This window comes from Haemaphysalis longicornis, unplaced genomic scaffold (assembly GCF_048455015.1).
Source record: "Haemaphysalis longicornis isolate Haplotype H1 unplaced genomic scaffold, Haemaphysalis longicornis Haplotype H1 scaffold_6, whole genome shotgun sequence".
Classification (NCBI taxonomy): Eukaryota; Metazoa; Arthropoda; class Arachnida; order Ixodida; family Ixodidae; genus Haemaphysalis; species Haemaphysalis longicornis.
In genome coordinates, this window is record NW_027526407.1 from 125,721,128 (window position 1) to 125,729,669 (window position 8,542).

At 45.8% G+C, this 8,542-nt stretch overlaps 1 non-coding gene across 1 annotated transcript; it reads left to right on the forward strand.

Annotated features, from left to right (window-relative positions):
* The first annotated feature begins 208 nt into the window (after positions 1-208).
* On the forward strand, positions 209-280 carry Trnat-ugu (transfer RNA threonine (anticodon UGU)). Its single transcript has one exon. It is a non-coding gene; the product is annotated as a tRNA-Thr (tRNA).
* Positions 281-8,542: the final 8,262 nt, after the last annotated feature.

Below are 8,542 nucleotides of genomic sequence, written 5' to 3' on the forward strand. Positions count from 1 at the left end.
TGGCAGCCGTGATGCCTAGGTAGCATAAGAGGGTTTCCCACCAGTTACCCGCTCATGACAGGCTGTAGACGTTGGAGTCACGCCCCGGGGGTTGAAAATAAGGTCCCCTTCTCCCCGTGTAGTCAGAGTGGCGCTGGCTACCACCCTCAAGTGTCAGATACACTCCTAGTAAATATAAATAGCCCAGAAAGTGAAGGAGAAAACAGTCGCCCAGATAGCCGAATTGGTAAGGCATTCGACATGTAATCGAAAGGCGTGGGTTCGGTTCCCACTCTGGGCGCGTGTTTTTCTTTCTTTCTTCTCTATATTTTAAAAAAAATGTTCACTTCATTAACCGTAGTAAAAAAGAAAAGAGCCTAACCACACCCCTATGCCTCCTTTGGCGTCGTAGACTGCTGACCTATCTTGCTGTATATATATATATATATATATATATATTTTTATATATTACTTGCCTAAATGCAAGATATGGCAGCATCAAGTATAACCAGGGATTAGAGGGTAGTATATAAAATTCTTCCTCAGAAGCCTATGTGCTGAGATGTACAATTCATATTTGAAAGAATTCGGCAATCTTGCCTTCAAATTATTTGTTTCACTGCGAGCCAAAGCAATTCTTTCCGCTGAATTTCTTAGAAACAATATGTTGCCTATAACAGTTGTCCTCTTATGACATGTGAAAGAAGGAAGTGCCGATGGCGAAATGGTAGGTGTTTCGCTTTAAAATTGTCCTCGAGGTTAGGGGAGTTGGCTAATGATTGATATTACTTTATACTTTTACCTGCAGAAGAAATGTTTACGTGCGCCTTCTTCATCTTCTTACTCGATATTCCTAAGAAAATTCCCGTTCTAAGAATTTTTTCGTTCTCCTTCTTAATCGTTTATGCACTAAACACAGCACCATCATTTTGAATTGCTGTTATACCTGTTTTAAAATAAATAAACATCATTCATTTTCAAAACACTGTATATCATGTATGCTGTATACTTCTGTGAGAAATGGGTAGCCAGTGAGCGACATCGTCTGAAAAGCCTAAACATTGCATTGGTAGTAAACATGTTGGTCAGCAGGATTAAATCTTTGTGTCTTTGTGTTTGGTTTCATTGTTATTTCCAGACCCTTAACCAAAATACCACCACCGTATATCACCTTGTTAAGTCAACGTACTCCAGCAACCCTCCTTGGGGGGAGAATTTCACGTGTGTGACGGTACGGCCACTTCAAGTAAACGAAACAAACAAAACTGTTGTTTCCTTGTTCACATACAGGAACTCTTCAGACAATCTCACGTGAGTACAAATCTAAAGCACTAAAATTCTCTGCCGGCATCGTTGGCTCTGTCTATTCCACAGTATTAAACTCTTAAGTGAGCGCCATGTAAATCAGCGTGTTTGGCACTTTTTGCCATTGCGGCAAAGAGAGGTTTGTTCACAATATTCGATTTTGTTACTTTTTTATTGCGAAACTGGAAAGTGGAAACTCATTATAACTTACTAAATTTATTAGGCACCTGCATATACATGCATTCATTCCAGACTGTTTCCGCCGCCATATGGCGCTTAGGCTGAGACACCAGAAATGAAAGGACCAATTCAAGCATTCTGGACGGATTGTTGTATTGAGACCAGCTCGAAGTTGAAAAAGTACCCTTATTTGGACTATATAAACATGTGGGGAAGGTACTTCATTGACAACAACTCACGGAGCTTCAGTTCATTTTGGGAACCACCGAGCCTGTTCGGCCTCCATGGAGTTTGTTTAAATTCCCCCGGTAATAGCCTCGCATACACAAACGAAAGGTGTCCTGTAACATAACCTAGGCGGCAAAAGCACCATTTCAGTGTTTTCTACACTGCGGTGGACAGGGCAGAGGTGTACCGTTCAGTCGTGAGACGTGAACAGCACCGGCGAAGAGGCGGAAGAATATGGCAGCGGAAGCGAATCTCGTACATCTCGTTAGTTACCTGGTGTAACACATTGTGATAGCAGGAGAAAACTAAAAGTAGTTTCGCAAGAGAAGAGAGCAGAGATGAGAAGACGACAAGCAGAACAGAACCGCCGGGCGGGTACTTTGCAGGATGGTGGCGCTTCTCCTAAGTGGTCCTGTGGTGTTTTTCTAAGTGGTTAGTGCGTGTGGGTGCAGCCTGTCATGCGAAGCCGCCAAGAACATTGCACAACTCCCGTATTTTGTCTTCAAGTTTAACCTACGGCAGTAAAGTTTCAAATTGCGACAGTGGTTTCGTTGTGTGCATAAGGGAAAGGGATGTAGAAAGGGTGGTGTGATGAAGTGACGGGCTATATGGTGCATAATGATGCCACGTAGGCGCACCCCCGAAATCTCAGAAGGCCAACCTGTTGTAAAAAAATTGGGCCCATCTCCCCGCGAGGGGGACTCGAGTAAATGTGTCGCATAGGGGGTGGGTGTATTGCGTTAACGTTTAGTGTTTGGGGAGTTGGTGGTAGTGAATGCGTTGTATCAGGAGCTTCTTGAAGTGGTTTGAATGAGTCAACGATTTAGGGCGCGTTCGTAGCCTCCCATTCTGCGTCGGCTTTGTGGCGCAGTGGGTAGAGCATCATGTACATTGCGATCCGCCCGCGGGGTCGAGGGATCGAAACCAGGCGCGGGATGGTATTTTTTTCATATAGTGTAGGGGGAGGGGTGCAGACTACGACTACGGACGTCAACGCGGGTGACATCGTGATACTGAAATGCTCTGCATTTAAAAGTTCGCCGCCCATCTGCTCCTTTTGCTGCAAATGTCGACGAAACAGGATATTCGACTGTTACCCCTGGCAAGTAAATGCTCCCCTTCTCTGTTCCGCTCACCGGTAATGCTGTTCCGCTGGCGTCTCGTTCTACTGAAAATAACATGCGAGGGGATTTCTCAAGTCAATTTCAAGTGTTTCACTGCTCCAAGTCGGGCGCCTCGATGCCAGCGCTGCCCTAGGGCAGAGACGAGTGTGAATCGAGGCACCCTGCTACCATGGTAACAGATCCACGTTGCCATACTCAACGACGTTTCCAAGTGAAACATGGCCGCCGTCTAGCGGAACCTTTAATTGCTGTTGCCACTGGATTTTTTAAGCGCCGCCAGGTAGCGCGGGAAACAGCGACGATACTTTGTGCAGTTTATGCAGTATTTTATTTGCTATCCCATAAACCAAGCATCCGTGGATTTTCAATAGAGCAGCGCTGCTAATACCACTCATGTATTGATTTTCTGCCTTATGTTTGTGGAATGTCTTGTTATTTTCCACCAACTTTGACAAGTATGATTATTATAACAGGGCTAAGACGTTTAGATTTGGATGTGGGTGATAAGACTAGTGCGCAGTTTCTGTTAGGCTGGCCAGGGGGCTTCATCGAGTCACAGACAGACAGACAGACAGACAGACAGACCGACAGACAGACAGACAGACAGACAGACAGACAGACAGACAGACAGACAGACAGACAGACAGACAGACATACAGACAGACAGACAGACAGACAGACAGACAGACAGACAGGCAGACTAACACTTCTGCGTTTTAGTTGCCCAAGAAAGGCTAGTTGTCTTTATAATTGGTCAACTTGCACTAGTAATTCAAAGGTTGAGAAACAGCGGAGCTGTTGGTCAATGTAGCATCTCCCCACGTTCACAGAGGATGCTAGTAGAGAGGTAGCAGCCGGACCCCAACAGTGCAAAGCCATTTGCGACGGCACTACGAAGTAAAGATGAATAAAAAATGCAGAATGTTTTATTCAGCATCGTCGTCGTCGTTCTGGGCCATGGTGTGAACTAATATATTATCATTCTCAATCACTTATTGTGGTGGCACTCACCTTGCCCTCGGGAACTACCAATCACCGGAGGGTGAAACTGTGGCTGCTGATGAAATCGTCATGGCACGCAAGAGGCTGACGCGACAGTTAGCTGCGGCACGGATGTCCACACATGTGCGGTCTATCGTGAGCTGAAGTACAAAAACAAAACAGATTAAGGAAGCTCACAATAACGCTCAAGACGTGAAGTGGCGATGCTGTAAGCAACCTTCGCGAAAATCACGACGTTTTACATCCACGATTTTAGCCGCTATGCCGCTTTTTCGCGGCCGCGACGACCTTACTCCATCTTGCCTGATATGAGGGCGAAGAAGCCTATCGATGAAGCAGAAAGAGCAAACGGAATGCTACACTTAAACTAAGCACCCACTTGTTCCACGTGTACCCCATTGCGCATTCTGTGCCGAGAAGATGCTGTGAACAGTCTCCGCACAGTCAAAGCTTAGTGGGTAAGTTGTTTGACTCAGGGGTTCTAACTCACAGTCGTAGCGGAGTGGGCGATGACGGACTCTAGGTTCGTTGATGTACCAGACAGAGGTTTGAATCCCGCTAGGGCTGGTTATTTCTTTTCTTTATACCCTTATGCGGAGTTTTTATATATGGCGGAGTCAACGAGTTCCTGAACAACTTCGCTGTAATGATGGCTTAAGATAAATGTTTCACGCTTACGCTGATTTAAACACTGGTAGCTTATCGGCTAGAGCATGCGATTCCTTCCCCTGAGCCGTGATACGCTCGTGCGGTCCTTTCCTCCTAGGTGCTGTCGTGCGCTCATGCTGACCAGCAAATGCTGGTGTATCAGACGCACCATTTGAACAAATTATTTGGGTTTGGCTTCCGCACAGCACAATATTTGGCAACTATATTTCAGTTGTTTTTCTTGAACAGGTAGCCTATTTTGAAAACATGATCGGCTTTCTCTTGCATACGTGCGCGATTTGGTCCGCCAAGCTGCAATTGCACGTCTACGTAGGCTTTGAATCTTTCCTCTATCCATACCCATGCGACTATTTCAACCGTGTCTGGTAGTAGGTGGAGTGTAACGTGCTGCACAGAACATGATTTGGCTTCAATGTATTTGCGTTCGGTGGCGCACAGTTGGGAACATCAAACAGTTCTGGCTGTTGTGTGCTGACCCGCATCACGCCAGTGCGGGCAAGGGACAATTACCGCCATTCAGTGAAGCCCTGCGTTACCAGGTACACGTCCATAGCAGCACACAAGCTTAGCAAAGCACACGCGTTGTTGTCTACTAGCGTGCCACGCCATTGCATCCAGGCAATTCGATGAAAACTTGCTCAGATACCATACCATAGCCAACCAGTCGTCCTGACTTATAGATTAGTCCTCCTCGGCTGCTCATAAGAGGCTGTGTGCGTCGGGGATTATGCCTTCTTCATCTTGATCATGCTGGCGTTGTGCCAGAACCACTCCGATGCGATCGTCGCGTGTGTAGACATTTACCTTCATTGCTGGAAAACTATAAAACCCCAAATGTGCGTGGCGTTGTAAAGGATGTCGAAAGTCACCAACTTCATCAAGATTCCCAAGAGATCGGACAACAGTAGAAAATGTTGCCGAGGATGGGGAACGTGCAGAATTTGATCGGTAGTGAGTTGGATCCAGTGTATCCAAATTTCTACAACGAGCAGGGACGTTTTTAGCAGGAAGAGCCCCAAATGTCAAAAAATCGCGGGTGTCCAGGTGACGTTTGATGGTCAAAAAACTGAGTGTGGTATTTTAAATCTGCTGGTTTCTTGAATTCAGACTGAATATTTTCATGAAAGTGCTGGTGTATTCTCGGCCGCTGAAGGTGGGTGGAACCATGGCTTGTAGATCTAATACTCCCTTCCATATTTCATGATACCCTACAGGCCGACGTCATGACTGTGTTAGCATTCTCAGGTAGTGTGCCATGCGGCGGTGCTAGACTTTTTGCTGGGTCGGAACTCCCCAATTTCCCTGTCCACTAGCGATATGTCTTAAAAAAGCAAATCGAAAACGTTACAGGCAATGTCTTTTAGGATTTACTAATCTTTTGTCGCTCCGATATACCGATATTCACTTTTGCCGGAGGAGAAAGCACATAGTCAATGACTGACATGTATTACGCCATTGCTACACGTTTTGGTTCATGCCTCATGTGGTTACATATCGAGAGAAAGAAATGAGAGGAAACATCTGCTATAGAGGGCACTACTAGCACCTCGCACTAGACCTTAAAACCGATCGAGCACATCTGGTCGGCACGCAACACGTATATAATTTATTATAAGGAGCGAACAGTAACGATAGTACACGCGAGGAAAGAATGACCATGAAGACAAGAAAGCAACCGACGCAAATATGCGAGAGTTAGGGAAAGCTCGCATACAAGTCTTGCTGTAAGAAATTGTTATCCACTGACCTCAGGGCACGGGAATAGCCTTAGCCAGGCCTTCCGCACCATTGGGTGGTGCGAGGAATTAACGGGCCAGGCGGTAAGGTCTTTGGTGAGCACATCGGGCCAACGACTATTTAGCCAACGCTATCTGTTACTTCCACGCATCCCAATCCGCGCGTTGGAAGCACAATTGATAAGACTAATAACGAACATGCTTAGTTAACCGGGATACAATGGCGCGTGGTTGTGTTTCGGTGAATAGGCGGCCACAAAATCACTAGTGTACAAACTTTAGAGAAGCTGTAACCCCAGATAGAAACTTTATCGAGAGCATTAGCGATATCCAAGGCCGTTGTATCCCCGAATTGACCCTTCTTGGCGTTATTATCCTTTTGCCGGTATGTGAAACGGGACGTCCTGTTAAGAGCAGCCTGCACAAACGCCGTATTTGTATTGAAGGTTCAAGGCCGTCAGTAGAAGTGCGATGATTGATGTTACGCGTGCGGATGACGTGTTCAAGCCCTTTACCCAAGCGAGAAGTGTAGCTTCTGTTATACATTACTGCCAATTTGGGGCGAGTTGTACGCTTATATTTTATTTTGATGACTACCTGGGCTGTATGCATTTGTATGCCAAACAAATGTTTCGCCAAAGGGAGTCAGCAGTGTCAGTTAAAACGTCAAGATCCCTCTGTTTACTGACGGAAGCACGCGTCCTGTAACCGGTGGGCTCAGTCTCGATGGATACTAGTGGCTAGGTCAGGTGGAGTGTTTTCATCTTGTGTGCGACATACCCGGAATTATTCAATGTTGCCAGAGTGTGACTACTTTGAATGCTGATTTACACGCTTCGTAAGGGTGAGAAAAGTCTGACTGGTATAATGGCCACTACTCAGTCAATGGTCAGTGGGGTGTGCGCAAACATTCAAGAGGTCAGAAAAATGGCTCCATGGATTTACGTCTGTTCAGTATGCTTTAGATGTAAAAGCCTCGAGATAGTTAATAACAATCTGCTTTCGGCCGCATATTTGTTGCATTTCATAATTTGCTTTTGCTTGTTTTTGTCCTTTGGCATGAATATATTTTTAGGGTTTCTTTCTGCTGCTCGATGTAGGGATATGTTTCTTCTCTTTGGTTTGGTAGTGTTACTTTGGGAATGTTACCAGCGAGCAGCCTGGCGCATGCCATGGCTTCACGGGGATGAAGTTTCTGCGCGAAAAGGGTGGAGTCGTCTTATTCACTTGCAATCACGTTCAGGTGTCACGCGGCAAGCAATAGAGTTGAAAGTCCGCGTTTCGAATTTATCTTTGTCAGTACTTGATGCCGGAAGATTAGCTTCGCCGAGCCCCCATTACTGACCGATTCGACATGTGGGTATGTGCAACAACAACAACAAAAAAAGAAACCAAAACAGCATTTGTTGTGACTTTATGATCGGAGCTTGATGACGGGAGGCGTTTAAATCAGGTGCATTTTTTTCTGTCAGATGACGATCTGGATATCATGACCGTAGAGAAAACCAAGGTTGAGGGTGAGGACCAAACCTGCCGTACGGTGTGGTCCTAGGCATCGCGCTACGACGTTTCGGTGTCTCACGTCCTCTGGTGCGACTCGGGTGTCTGACATGTAATACGCCGTTGGCTAGGGGCGACACGAAATCCTCTCATCGGGTACAAGCCGTGCGGTTTCTGGTCTTTGACTTTGGCTTTTGTTGATGGTAATCCTGGGTGATTTGTGTGCTCAGAACAATCCAGGAAGCGTACATGAAATGTTTTTCAAAAACTTTGACACACAATGTTATAGATAGCATCCATAAATTATGCCAGGCGCCTACGAATGTGTGTGTTAAGCGTGGAAGAAAATTTGCCCGGCAAAATACAGAGATGCGAGTACGATGGTATTGAACATAATAAATTCCGACTTAGCCTTTACAGATGTTGATCATTGCGTGAACAGTGCAGGCACCGTTTCCTAGGCCCACTGTCAGGCAACAGCCGCGTGCGCAATGAAAGTGTGTACGTTTTGTTAGATCTTGAATCCGTAAGTAAAGTTTACCAGGTTAAGCCTGTTTTATTGAGCCATTCTTTCTTGTGTCCTGAACTCTTGGCAGGAGAGAAAACGTTAAAATAGCTTTTTGGGACGGCAAAAGGGCGTAAACTACAAACTGCTGCAAGTTGAAGCATTCGTTGATATTGTCCACGATTGTAAACGGGAGTTTTTCGTAGTAAGATTGACCTGACGTTTTTGAACGGGAACTCTTTGGAGAAGGGTTACACAGAAGGCCCTTGAAATTTCGGTCGATATAAAATTCACTACCCCCTGCGTCAAACGGG